This window comes from Esox lucius, chromosome 16 (genome assembly GCF_011004845.1).
Source record: "Esox lucius isolate fEsoLuc1 chromosome 16, fEsoLuc1.pri, whole genome shotgun sequence".
Taxonomy (NCBI): Eukaryota; Metazoa; Chordata; class Actinopteri; order Esociformes; family Esocidae; genus Esox; species Esox lucius.
The window spans coordinates 6,998,184-7,012,649 of record NC_047584.1 but is presented as its reverse complement, the minus strand read 5'-3'; the positions used below and the strand labels follow the sequence as shown (position 1 = coordinate 7,012,649).

The window sequence follows — 14,466 nt, the reverse complement described above, 5'->3', positions numbered from 1 at the left end:
CAGCATGGGCACTCTGACCGGTCTGCGGCTACGCAGCCCCATACACAACAGGGTGAGATGCATTATGTGTTGTGACACATTACTCCCATAACCGTTATTAGAATTATCTGTGACTTGTGCCACAGGAGACCTTCTATTGGTTCCAGCCAGACGGGATTGCCTTTGACGCCCAAACACCCTGTCACCGGCTTGTCCCTCCTCAGACCACTGTTGGTAGATACTCACCACTGCTGACCGGGAGCACCCCACCATCCTTGCCGTCTGGCCTTAACAATTTGGCCCTTGTCAAAGTTGCTCAGGTCCTTTCTCTTGCCCATTTTGCATGCATCCAACACGTTGACTACAATAACTGATTGTTTCGTTTACCATCAAATTGGTCGAGACCTTGACTTGTGGCCTTGTTAGGGGATGATCAACATTATTCACTTGAGAGTGGTCAAAATGTTTTACTTCTCAGCGTAATTTCCAGCCTGCATGGAGTGAGAGAGGGATTCATGTTTTCTCTGATGTCGTGGACAGCTATAGCTTATGTACATTCCAAGACTTAAAAAGCAATTCAAATCGCCTGTTTATCCTTTTTGCCGGTGCCGACCTAGAAGAGCAAATGTCTCTTACTAAGTGAGTGAGTCTGTCCGTCCCTCACTGATTAGCCCTTGTTAAATAGCGTAGTGTTTAGAGACGCGGGCTATGGAAGAACAAGTCCTGAGTTCGACTCCCATAAAAGTCAAAACACATTATGCCTGAGGTTCAAGACAGACAAAAACTTATCTGGCTATAACCTTCTGTAGCTACATAATAGGAAGCCTAAAACAAAACTGTTCTGGTGGATATTAGGATTTGTTCAGGATAGACAAACACTTTGCTTCCTACACGATTTTCTCGTCTTTTCACTTGACGTAAAAGTCTGTTATAGTCACCTATATTGATACAGTAGTTATTGTATCAATGTCATTCACGAATGGCTAATAAGCTGTTAAAAAGGCCAGTACCAAAAGCCATACAGTTAATAGATGGTATTTGTGGTGGTGGTAAAATGTATAAGAAACGTTACAAAGTTTAACACAATACTAAATGGCATCTAGTGACATTTTACTGGCTAATAAGCTTTAAAAATGGCCAGTGGCAAAAGTGATGCAGTTCATTGATACTTTTTGATGTGGAGGTAAACTTACTAAGAAACGTTTCTCAGTTTAACGCGATGGTTAATGGTGTCTAACAAAATATTCAAACTTGACGTGATGTTAAATGCATGACAATATTATATAATGTCAATATGCTATACTGACGCTCAGCAAATGGTCAGCTCTGTGGCATAGTGATTAAAGACGCGGCCTTACACCCCAAAGAGCAAATGGATGGCGAAGAGAGGGCGTGCGCTGTGATCTGCTGTATCTGCTTGTGTTGCTATTTTCTTCCAGCAGAGATACTATTGTATACCTTTTATTCTTGTACTGATTATTAGATTTATTTTAATCTTGTTAAATCTTAGTGTACAGAATTTTTGTCAACATTGGTAGTTTATAAATAAAATAGACTTTGAAAATTGCACTATTGCTTGTGTAAAGGACCTTTGTGTAGACATGTACAGTAAACACATAGAAACAGCCGTCTCTAGCCATTGCTTACCATAATATTTTCCCGAACTAATAGCCATTTTCCACTGCATGGTACAGGCTCAACTACTCGCCCTATAGCCTCGACTTAATGCTTCATGGGGGACAGTTCTTTACTGTGTTTAAAGCTGTGTCCGTAGATGGCGCAATAGCGAATGTGAATTGCACATAAGGCAAGACAATCGCCATTTGGAATCCCACGCTGTAGTACCGTGAAAACTAGTAGGATAATTTGGTTCTTTCATTCAGGAACAATTCTTGTTCAAAGTGTGTAAGGTATAAGCTATATGCTCCGAATTGGACAATACAACATGTGACATTGTTTTACTACGATTTGATGAATACCCGAAAAAGATTAAGGATTTTTTGGACGTCAGACTGAAAATTGTTGAACGCCATATCACCTACATAGCTATGGTGAGTTCCATCCATCTTCTTCCGCTTATCCGGGGCCGGGTCGCGGGGGCAGCAGTCTAAGCAGGGATGCCCAGACTTCCCTCTCCCCAGATACTTCCTCTAGATCTTCCGGGGGGACACCGAGGCGTTCCTCCAGCATGTCCTAGGTCTTCCCCGGGGTCTCCTCCCGGTTGGACGGGACCGGAACACCTTCCCAGGAAGGCGTTCCGGAGGCATCCGAAAAAGATGCCCAAGCCACCTCAGCTGACCCCTCTCGATGTGGAGGAGCAGCGGCTCTACTCTGAGCTCCTCCCGGGTGACCGAGCTTCTCACCCTATCTCTGAGGGATCGCCCAGCCACCCTGCGGAGAAAGCTCATTTCGGCCGCCTGTACCCGGGATCTTGTCCTTTCGGTCATGACCCAAAGCTCATGACCATAGGTGAGAGTAGGAACGTAGATTGACTGGTAAATCGAGAGCTTCACCTTGCGGCTCAGCTCTTTCTTCACCACGACAGACCGATACATCGACTGCATTACTGCAGAAGCTGCACCGATCCGTCTGTCAATCTCCCGTTCCATCCTTCCCTCACTCGTGAACAAGACCCCTAGATACTTAAACTCCTCCACTTGAGGCAGGCACTCTCCACCAACCTGAAGTGGGCAAGCCACCCTTTTCCGATTGAGGACCATGGCCTCGGATTTGGAGGTACTGATTTTCATCCCCACCGCTTCACAGTCGGCTGCAAACCGTCCCAGTGCATGCTGAAGGTCCTGGTTAGAAGGGACCAACACGACAACATCATCTGCAAAGAGCAGAGATGAAATCATGTGGTCCCCAAACCTGACACCCTCCGGCCCCCACCTAGAAATTCTGTCCATAAAAATTACGAACAGAACCGGTGACAAAGGGCAGCCCTGCCGGAGTCCAACATGCACTGGGAACAAGTCTGACTTACTGCCGGCAATGCGGACCAAGCTCCTGCTTCGGTTGTACAGGGACCTGACAGCCCTTAGCAAAGGACCCAGGACCCCATATTCCCCAAGCACCCTCCACAAGATGCCGCGAGGGACACAGTCGAATGCCTTCTCCAAATCCACAAAACACATGTGGATTGGTTGGGCAAACTCCCATGAATCCTCCAACACCCCGTAGAGGGTATAGAGCTGGTCCAGTGTTCCACGGCCCGGACGAAAACCACACTGTTCCTCCTGAATCCGAGGTTCTACTATCGGCCGTATTCTCCTCTCCAGAACCCTGGCATAGACTTTCCCGGGGAGGCTGAGAAGTGTGATCCCCCTATAGTTGGAACACACCCTCCGGTCCCCCTTCTTAAAAAGAGGGACCACCACCCCAGTCTGCCATCCCAGAGACACTGTCCCCGACCGCCACGCGATGTTGCACAGGCGTGTCAACCAAGACAGCCCCACAACATCCAGAGACTTGAGGTACTCAGGGCGGATCTCATCCACCCCCGGTGCCTTGCCACCGAGGAGTTTCTTGACCACCTCTGTGACTTCAGCCCGGGTGATGGACGAGTCCACCTCTGAGCCCTCATCCTCTGCTTCCTCAATGGAAGACATGTCAGCGGGATTGAGGAGATCCTCGAAGTACTCCTTCCACCGCCCGACGACATCCTCAGTTGAGGTCAACAGCTGCCCACCTCTACTGTAAACAGCATTGGTAGGGCACTGTTTCCCTCTCGTGAGGCGCCGGATGGTTTGCCAGAATCTCTTCGAGGCCAGCCGATAGTCCTTCTCCATGGCCTCACCAAACTCCTCCCAGGCTGCAGCCCGCTTGGCCTGTCGGTACCCGTCAGCAGCCTCAGGAGTCCCACAAGCCAACCAGGCCTGATAGGACTCCTTCTTCAGCTTGACGGCATCCCTTACTTCCGGTGTCCACCACCGGGTTCGGGGATTGTCGCCTTGACAGGCACCGGAGACCTTACGGCCACAGCTCCGAGCGGCCGCTTCGACAAGGGCGGTGGAGAACATGGTCCACTCGGACTCAATATCTCCAACCTCCCTCGGGATCCAGTCGAAGCTCTGCCGGAGGTGGGAGTTAAAGATCTCTCTGACAGGAGACTCGGCCAGACATTCCCAGCAGACCCTTACAGTACGCTTGGGCCTGCCGAGTCTGTCCAGCTTCCTCCCCCGCCATCGGATCCAACTCACCACCAGGTGGTGATCAGTTGACAGCTCCGCCCCTCTCTTCACCCGAGTGTCCAAGACATACGGCCACAGGTCAGATGAGACGACAACAAAGTCGATCATTGACCTGCGGCCTAGGGTGTCCTGGTGCCACGTGCACTGATGGACACCCTTATGCTTGAACATGGTGTTCGTTATGGACAAACTGTGACTAGCACAGAAGTCCAATAACTGAACACCACTCGGGTTCAGACCAAGGGGGCCGTTCCTCCCAATCACGCCCCTCCAGGTGTCACTGTCGTTGCCCACATGGGCGTTGAAGTCCCCCAGTAGAACAATAGAGTCCCCAGTCAGAGCACTTTCCAGCACCCCTCCCAGAGACTCAAAGAAGGTCGGCCGTTCGGCCCGTAGGCACAAACAACAGTGAGAGACCTATCCCCGACCCGTAGGCGCAGGGAAACGACCCTCTCGTTCACCGGGGTAAACTCCAACACATGGCGGCAGAGCTGGGGAGCTATAAGCAAACCCACACCAGCCCGCCGCCTCTCACCATGGGCAACTCCAGAGTGGTGAAGAGTCCATCCTCTCTCAAGGAGTGTGGTTCCAGAGCCCAAGCCGTGCGTAGAGGTGATCCCGACTACCTCTAATCGGAACCTCTCAACCTCACGCACTAACTCAGGCTCCTTCCCCGCCAGCGAGGTGACATTCCACGTCCCTAGAGCCAGTTTCCGTGTCCAGAGATCGGGTTGTCTAGGCCCCTGCCTTCGACTGCCGCCGATCCTCTTCGCACCGGCCCCTTATGGTCCCTCCTGTGGGTGGTGAGCCCACGGGAGGGCGGCCCCACGTCGCCCGTTCGGGCTGAGCCCGGCCGGGCCCCATGGGGGAAGGCCCGGCCACCAGGCGCTCGCATACGAGCCCCAACCCCGGGCCTGGCTCCAGGGTGGGGCCCCGGCTGCGCCATACCGGGCGACGTCACGGTACTCAAAATTGTATTCTTCATTAAGGGGGTTTTGAACCGCTCTTAGTCTGACCCGTCGCCAAAGACCTGTTTGCCTTGGGAGACCCTAGCAGGGGCATATAGACCCAGGCAACATAGCTCCTTGGGTCACTCGGGTACTCAAACCCCTCCACCACGTTAAGGTGGCAGTTCTTGGAGGGGATGGTGAGTTCTGTTCTGTTATAAATAACTAGCATTAACTAGCATTAAGTGTTGTTAGGTTACTGAGTAAGAACGAAATGACTGTTTTGTATTAAACAATGACTGTTTGCAATATTCTATTAACATTCAAATTCTATAGTCATACTGGTAGCTGAACGCAAGTTCTAAATTGGTGGGAAAACAAGTTATAGAAACTGAGCTTGAAAAAAACAGCTTTGGCCTGAGATTAAATACCTACAGTAACCCTTGTTTCTTCGTGTGTCCACAAGTTTGGTTGCTTACTATTTTTTGTTTCTTCGTTTATCCTCAAATTCGGATGTTTTGTGCGTCTTCGCATATCAACAGTTGAACAGGTATGGTAACATCTTTAGCTAACTTGTCTATATCGTGTTTCTTAGGGTATCAACAAGTTAGAATGTTATAATATGTGCTTACACCTGGAAACTTTTATCAACTGATACATAACGTTAGCTACATCGTGTTTCTTTGTGTAACTTGGCAGTAAATTTAGATAGACTAGCTAAACCTGCATTTGTTACAATTCCGTTACTGAGGTGTCTTTGTTTATCCACATTGTTCTTAGCCAGCCTTTGTGTGTCTTATGCTGCCGGTTTTTTAACCTCTTTTCTAAACATTGCTTTCAGTGATGACGTTTTCTGTAGTGTTGTTCCCGGAGGAGGATGACTGTGTGGCAGTAGTTCCACGCTGGTGGCTCAAAGGACTTTGCTACTGGCCACCACACAGCATCACCAGCAGGAAGTCCTTCAGCCACGACAAGTTTGCCAGAACTTGTACTGTAATTTTACTATCTGTTGCTGGACACGTTTTCTTGCACTATTAGATTTTGTATGTTTTTTATTTCAATTCATTTTCACATGTTAATTTTGCATGCTTTCTGTATAATGCATGTTTTTTTTGTATGCATCTTGCACTATTTGAAATAAATTGTTTAGACTTCATCAGTTCATTGTCATTTGTGATATGACCAAAACTATTATAAAGGATTATTATAAATAAAACCTAATATTGGGGCTTAAGGCATCCCACTGGGTTTAGTGCATAAAAGCAGCTAGCCGCCGTCGGGCTGCTGGTAAGCCGCTGATCAGGGTATTGTTAGAAAACATTGTCATGAAAGTGGCCCACCGGCGGCCCGAATGCGACGCGTGCTATAAAAAAACAGACACTTTGCAGAAATGCTCAGTGGCCGCAGCGGCAAAAAGCTAGTGGGCCACCGGTGGGCCACTGGTGTGTTGCTTGCTTGGACGTGGGCGACCTGGGTTCGAATCTCAAGAGGGCAGCCACGATCAACACTTTCTATTGTGGGCCGGCTGAACTAGGCTTGCCTGGTTTCTTGTTTCTGTTTGTAGCTTTCTTCTGCACTACATGTTTATGGAGTACCATGGGGTTCAGAGCTAGTATGTAATTCAAACCAAGATAATGACTGCAAGGGTAAAGAAGGGTAAAAATTATATTATATTTTTTCTTAAACCAACAATTACCACTCAACTTAAAATGGAATGAAGATATACCAGCAGGGGATATTAATTGGAATATTGTCTGGGCCAATGTTACATTATCATCATGAAATTCAGTGAAATGAATCCCTATAATTTTGCTCATGACTCCAGAAGGAGTCTTTCAGATGAACATAAATACCACCTCAGAGAAATCCTGGAACATTCATTCATTTGACTGGGACAGCCCAGAGGTTTGGTCCTTTTGGCAATCTGTTACATCATCATTCTTAAGCAATTTTTCTAAATATATGTCTTGTCTCCCCCACTGTAATCCTGCTCAATGCTGACTCCTCACTGAATTTAATACAGGCAAAAACGATCTGGGTTGCTGGCCTTACAGCAGACAAGAGAATGTTTGCCTCAAGTTGGCAAGCCATTCATAATTAGCATTCTCACCAATGGATTTCTTCTTTCATAGTTATAGCTACAAAATCCCATTGTCTACATGGGGCAAAATCAGACAATATCAACATGTGGAATACAGGCCTTGACAAATTGAAGTTAAATATACATCTGGTAAACATTTGGGCTTGCCTGGCGATTGCAGGACCCTGTGGACAATCTCAACCTGGCAGGTGAATATGGGCAGACAACAATATTTACCTGTTTCCGTTCACTGATGGCTTGTTTCTCTGCCCTGAAAACCAGGCTAGATTGTGTATTCCAGGAGCTGAGTATGTGAAGGGAGCTGAGAAAATTGGTTTGGTAAAAAAGTCTATAACAAGGAGTCTTGAACATTGGAGCCAAAGGAGGTACCCAATTGCAGATGAGACAGCTGTTCCCCAAGCCTCTGAGACTCACTGCCATTTGCTGTATCAGATTAGCCCTTGATCGTTAACATGGGTGTTACGCAATTGCCAGTGAAGACACTTGTAAACACACCCACCCCTTCATAGGGGAGTGACATTGAGCTGTCTGTAATATTGGGGGGGGGGGGGTCATGACCCCCCCGCACCCCATAATTCTATACCCCTGAGCTTAGCCTTACTCACCCGAGTTGAGCTAAGTCGTGGGTTGTCAGGGCATCAATGAAGCCGTTAGGCAGAGAGTAAAGCGAGTAACCGAGCACAGCTGCTTCTCTGTTCAGATTAATTCATCAGCCTTTAGACTTTTCTCCAAGTTGACAACTGGCCCATTTTACAAAACCAGAGCACCAAAAATGGAAAGTTGACAACTACATAGTGATTGTTATGTCAATTAGCCCCATCATCTCTTCTGGTTAATAGTAGATTAGACATTGTCCAGACAAGAACTTCCTATCAGCTGAAATGGGTAAAAATAGCAAGGCGATCTTTTACAACTAAATATTTGGCCATTTGTTTGCTACATATTTGATAGAGAAAGGATTTGAACACATAATGCAGCAGTACATACAAGCCCGGCTGAAGTTTGCAAAAACATTCTCCCAAAAGCACTTGGGAAAATGTGTTATGGTCTGATGAAACCTAGGTTGAACTTTTTGGCCATAATTCCAAAAGGCATGTTTGGCGCAAAAACAAAACTGCACATCACCTAAAGAACACCATACCCACAGTTAAGCATGGTGGTGGCAGCATCATGCATTGGGGCTGTTTGTGTTCAGCTGGAACCAGGGCCTTAGTCAGGATGGAGGGAATTATGAACAGTTCCAAATACCAGGCAATTTTGGCACAAAACCTTCAGGTGTCCATTAGAAAGCTGAAGATGAAGTTCACCTTTCAGCACGACAACGACCCAAAGCACACATCCAAATCCACAAAAGCATGGCTTCACCAGAAGAAGATGAATGTTTTGGAATGGCCCAGCCAGAGCCCAGACCTGAATCCAATTGAACATCTGTGGGGTGATCTGAAGAGGGCTGTGCACAGGAGATCTGACAGATTTGGAGCACTTAAGGCAAAGAGTGTGCATATATTGCCACGTCAACATGTGCCATGCTAATAGACTGAGTGCTTTAATAAAATCAAAAGGTGCTTCAACAAAGTTTTAGTTTAAGGGTGTGCACACTTATGCAACCAGGTTATTGTTAGTTTTTTATTTTTCCCCCTCAAAGATTTCAGTTTGCTTTTCAATTGAATTGTTTACATTATAGGTCACATTAAAGGTGGAAAAAGTTCTGACATGATTTAACTTTGTCTCATTCTTTTACATAACATAAACCTGGCATTTTAAGGGGTGTGTAGACTTTTTATATTCACTGTATATGGGCATGGCGACTGAAAGATAGTGTAAGCATCGTATTGTAAGTAGTTCAGTTCAATGGGCAAACAAAATTTCTATTTGCAACCAATTTCAATCAGTGCATTTTCACATTTGTGGTTTTAGACAGTATCGAAATGCTAAAGATATTTTGTTTTTATATTGAGCTCAAATTACTTCAGGAATATAATTTATATATTTATTTTTTTGTGTGTTTTCTAGTTGTCCGATTTAAACTTTATCATTTATTGTTGTAATTATTCAACTACATTATTTTGTATATGCAATTTTCAAAGTGTGATTTTCACCTAGCATTTAGTTTAAATATTTTAAAATATATCAGGTTCATTAGAGCAACAAACTGCAGACAAAAACTGTCTGAATCATGGAGATTTTTCTTTTTCCGTCTTTGCTTCCTCTTGCAATTTATCACATAGCTTTCAGTTTGCTCGCTCTAATGAATACAATGTGAGGTGTGATTGTTCTCTTACCAAAGAGGGATCCCAAAAGTGTTCTGAGTTTTCTCTTCCAGGTCATGTGACCTAGTGCTGTCGCCTTTCCAGAGGACTGGGGAGAGTCCGGTTCCTAGAACAGGTAAGATGGGCAATAGTTCACAGGGTAATTGTGGAGTTCCTGTACATGGAACACCAATCCTCATGACAATAAATTGTCACAATTCAAATGTGAATGTGTATCTGCTATGCTCATGTAGACATTCTGGACCATGTTATACTATATATTCTTTGCACTATTTATTTATTTGCATTCACTAGTAGTAGGTTAACTAGTGATTACCTGAGCAATGTTTTTGGTGACCACTTCAAATGTTTAACTGTGTCTGATAACACTTCCCTCTTCAGGTTTATTGAAGAGCTGTTTAAAGTGGAATGAGAAAGCTATATTATTTGAAGGCATAATTTCATACATTACATAAAGACCAATTAATAAATAACATATACAGTAGATGCTGTATTGCGTCTCTGCCTACAGTACATTCAACCAGCACATCTTTATTGTATATCTTTGGATGACATTTCAATTCACATTAATGGACGTTAATAACTGTACTACACAGACTCCTTACATTAAGTTAATTTGTTTTAGTGGTTCACCTTTTTTTTTTAAACAGTCTTGTAATCCTGTGAATCCTGTGAAAGAGAAAAAAGAATAAATTACATCCTAACAAAACTGACATGAGAAAGGAGAAAGATGTTAGTTATAGTGTGAGGACAGCTCCCTCTGTTGGCTTACCATGCACTCAGCAGCATGGGGAAGGGTTTGGAGGCTGTGACTGAGTAAATGGAAGCACGCACAGGTAACCACCCACACTTTAAATACTTAATTAGAGGCCAAAAATTGGGTTTACAATTAAAAGAGGACTGTTTTCAAGATATCTGTATGCAAGTACACTGGGGGTACAGAGAACACCTGCAGCACAAGGCTGCCCTGACCAGCGATGCAGAGCAGTACATTGCTAGTAGCTGCTTTGCATGAATTATTGATGAGAGTTGTGCTTAAGTTATAGAAAAATTGCCATGTTTTTGCACAGAGCTACAGGACTCTTGTCTGCTTCTGGCAAGAATACACACACGCATGTATCAAATCAGGGCTGGCTCCAGGCATAAGGGGCATAAGTGGTCACTTAAGGCCCCCGACCGCTAGGGAGTCCCCGACCTGCTTAGCGCCCCCAAAGGGCAAGAGCCGGCACTGTATCCACTCATTTTTTGCCTACAACAACACAAGTTCAGTTTCACATGTATGTATTGGCACATGATGCCATTTAGCGTCAGATTTTAAGTGCTGATCTAGGAACAGGTCTCCCCTGTCCATATAATTTTTTATATTATTTGCAAAAAAGGTTAAACTGATCCCATATCAGAATTACTCTGAGACACTTGAGAATACAGGCCGTAATCTCACATGCTCCTTGTGAATTTTCAACTATATATGGATCGAATATCAGTTTTCCATACTGTTATTAACAATTAGTGAGCCAAACTGACTTCAAGTTCTTGATTTTTTATTTATTTTTTACACTATGATAGTTTTACAGAATTTTTTTTTTCTAAACAACATTAACATAAAATGTAAATAACATTTTACGTTTGCACTAGCAATGAGTTACTGACACTCCATATTAAGACAAAACACATGCACACAGCACTTTGGCCAGACCATTGACCTGGATGGTGCATTCACTTACTGACAGTTTTTTACCTGGTAACTAACAAGGTGCTTTTATTGGTGATATTAGAATTGTTTTGGTGCCAATGAGAGATATTTTCAGTAACTTCCCAAAGATAATTTATATATTTTTTTTTGTGATTCTGTTTATATAGGAGCCAGACCAAACAGTTAAAACTATCACCTATTTATAAGCTACAAAAATATCTCTGACACAAATCTACCCACAAGTTTTGCTCATCTGCATAAAATAATTGTTGTGAAAAAACCCTCTAAGCGGGGAATTTAAATTTGATTTACAATACTGAGGAACTGCACACCCAATGCAAAGAAATATATATATTCAGGACATCCTTGGAATGTCAGGAGGTTGTGCCATGGTCCCCTGGATGTTTTTAGGAAGTCCCCCTGTTTGCAGGTGATCTGTTTACCACAATAATACAGCACAACCATTAGACAAACCTTGCAAACTGCAAAATGTAATATATTCCATGGTTGTTAGATATTGTATGTTTCATGTTCCATGTCTGGAAAATTATTCAGTTGCATATATAACACATTTTTATTTTCACCAGTATGTGCTATGGATTTTTTAAAGTTAAACAGTCTGAATCAAAAAAACATTGTCTGTGTTCAACCCCTTAACCAAGACATCCCTCTACTAATTTACAAAAAATTATAATAGAAGCACGCAGAGAATGGGAGCTTATCTTCCTTCTCAAAACTAGGGTGGTGTAAAGTATGGTGATCGGATTTATTCTCTGACAAAGAGCCAGAGGCAAGAGTCCCAGAGGTGAAACCTTATTACAATGCAGCATGGAAGTCAGTAAGGCCTCGGCACATGAATCAGACTACATTAAAGTTTAATGATATCTAAAATTCCCAATACTTATCTGGTTATATCCCTCCTTTAATTTTCTCTTTAAATGAACTTACTTTCAAGAGATGTGCATTTGACCACATTTGGAACAATACAGTAGGCTGCTCTGAAATGAATAGTGTATGCATCCATTACACTCTTTGTTTCATTTTCCCGCTGAGAAATAAAACTATTTGTCTTTTTTTTAAGACAGGGGCGAGTTATCATCTAACATTTTACTAGGGCTCTTCTCTGTTCAATGTATTTTTTTTATCCTAACTCCCCTGTCAATGAAGGTGACTTGACTGCCATCACAAAACATCCTGTAATAAAAACCTGCTTAAAAAATTACATAAAATGTACTCCATACTGCCTGTAATAGGGAATACATTTTATGTTGATAATGTTATTTTTTAAGCATACTAGTGACCTCATCATGTTATGGGTATGCTTGTTGAATTACATATAAACAGAGAAAAGCTCAGGTATAAAGATGAAAACCCAATTTTCACAATGAAATGCCAAAGACAGACCAATAGCTGAATGGCTTTGCAAGGTCCATTAATGACTATGAATCAAATTTACTGAGCTGTTTTTATTTTTTATTATTTCAATAAAATAGAACATTTATTATTAACATTTATTGCATTTGACATTTTAAAATGTTTTATATGTTCCCAAAGTCAAGGACAGCATTCAGTCTACCACTACAATTCAAGAAGGACACCAATTGCCCAAAAAGAGATGTTATCAAAAAAAAAGAAAAAGTATCAAGAGAAAGGAGTGAAAATTATTGACACCACAGTTTTCAACACCCTCCAATATCCTAACTTGCAAGGATAATCTTACATGAGTGGTAGAACACACTGAGAGGGATCTAATACCACTACTCCATACATTTATTCAGGGCTAGATGGCAAACTTGACATCCAGAACAGTTTCACTTTTAAAAGGCACAAAATTGTGGTGGTTTCTGAAATATATTGGCCCTAGAGTTGTGCAGTGGTCAATGCCTCACAGTACAGCTGTACGGCAACCATTCTTATTAGGTTTTGGTTGAAGATCTGAAAACATTCAGTGACAAATATTATGTTATGCAAAGACAGAAAAAATCTAAAAGGGAGAAAATACTTTTTCGCTGAATGTTGGCACTTGTATTTATTAAATAATCTCACACAGCAGTATATTAAATATGAAGTGATTAATTAAATATAAAATGAAGAAGACTGCACAGTCCTTTAAACCCTAGAACGAATACAACTCACATGTACAATAAGGACTCATGTTAGTTATGATATTACTATCTGCAACATTCCAGACCAGGCGCCTACAAAACGTGACCCAGGAGTTGGATTGGCATGTGACAACCTGCCACTGACAAAGCACTGTTCTTCCATGTGAATGTCACAAACATACTATATTATTCTCACAGAGGCTTGAGGTCTGTATATGAAATGCTACTTGATCCAAAAGCAAGTATTTTTTTAACTTTATTGAATACTGGAGTCCCTATTAAGTCAGTGTAAACAAAACATAAGCAAAGACAACGTATAATTACATTCCTCTGAAGTTAGCTTAGTTTTCTTTTAGGTTGTCAATTTCAAGCAACCATTTTACATTTCAAAAAAGGTCACATCTTTTTGCCTTTAGAGAGCATATCATACAATATTAATACAACCTAAACAATTTATACTGTGAGTATGAATAATGAATCGTAGGCCCCTATGACTGCTTTCTTCAAAACAAACCATGTCAGGGGAGGGCAAGTATGTCTTCATATTATCTCCCATTTTACATTTACATGTTGGTGATTTGGCAGACACGCTTATCCAGTTATTTAATAATTGTAAGACACAACCACATAGCACCCGAGAAGCAAACATGTATTGCCTTTAAATAAACTGAAATAGCAATTTGCAAACAGTATTAACCAACAGGGTATGGATATTGGATAAGGAAAAAAATCCAACAATGTAATAGGAAAAGGGTATGGTGATAGTCACACTAAGTGAACCAATTTGATCTTGAATACAATTTAAATTGCCGAAAATCCTTAAGTATGCATGTATTAATTAAAACAAAAGCATTCCCCAATTGTTTATCCCAGATATAAATTAATTGGCCAGATTGAGATGTCTCTTGAAACTGTAACTGGTGCTTTCTCATGGACTACTCATGAGAAATTGATTACATCTCATTTGGTAGTTTCATTAAGATGATTACATTCAAGTGGTGGTTAATTTAAGCAGACATACAGGAAATAAATACTAGTATTTCATCCTCTAGATGTTTCAATAGCCTGCTTAACCAGAAATCAGGTTTTAAAAAGCCTTGTAGGACATCTTGGAATACATTTATACCTGTTCAATCCACTACATACATTGTGTAGTACAAATCAAGACTTTACACAGA

General features: G+C 42.6%; 1 protein-coding gene across 4 annotated transcripts in view; it reads right to left on the bottom strand.

Annotated features, from left to right (window-relative positions):
• The window catches only part of LOC105007398 (poly(rC)-binding protein 3), a 152,588-nt gene that overhangs the window by 69,536 nt on the left and 68,586 nt on the right, over positions 1–14,466 (bottom strand). For 3 of the 4 annotated variants that reach the window (XM_013131193.4, XM_020055033.3, XM_020055034.3), the window contains exons 2-4: positions 10,124–10,159; positions 9,807–9,884; positions 9,503–9,596 (exon numbers count right to left, since the gene is read on the bottom strand). The exons of the other annotated variant lie outside the window; for it this stretch is intronic. The gene's annotated coding sequence lies outside the window, so the exon portion shown is untranslated. The remainder of the gene's footprint in view (positions 1–9,502; positions 9,597–9,806; positions 9,885–10,123; positions 10,160–14,466) is intronic. 4 annotated transcript variants of the gene reach the window in all.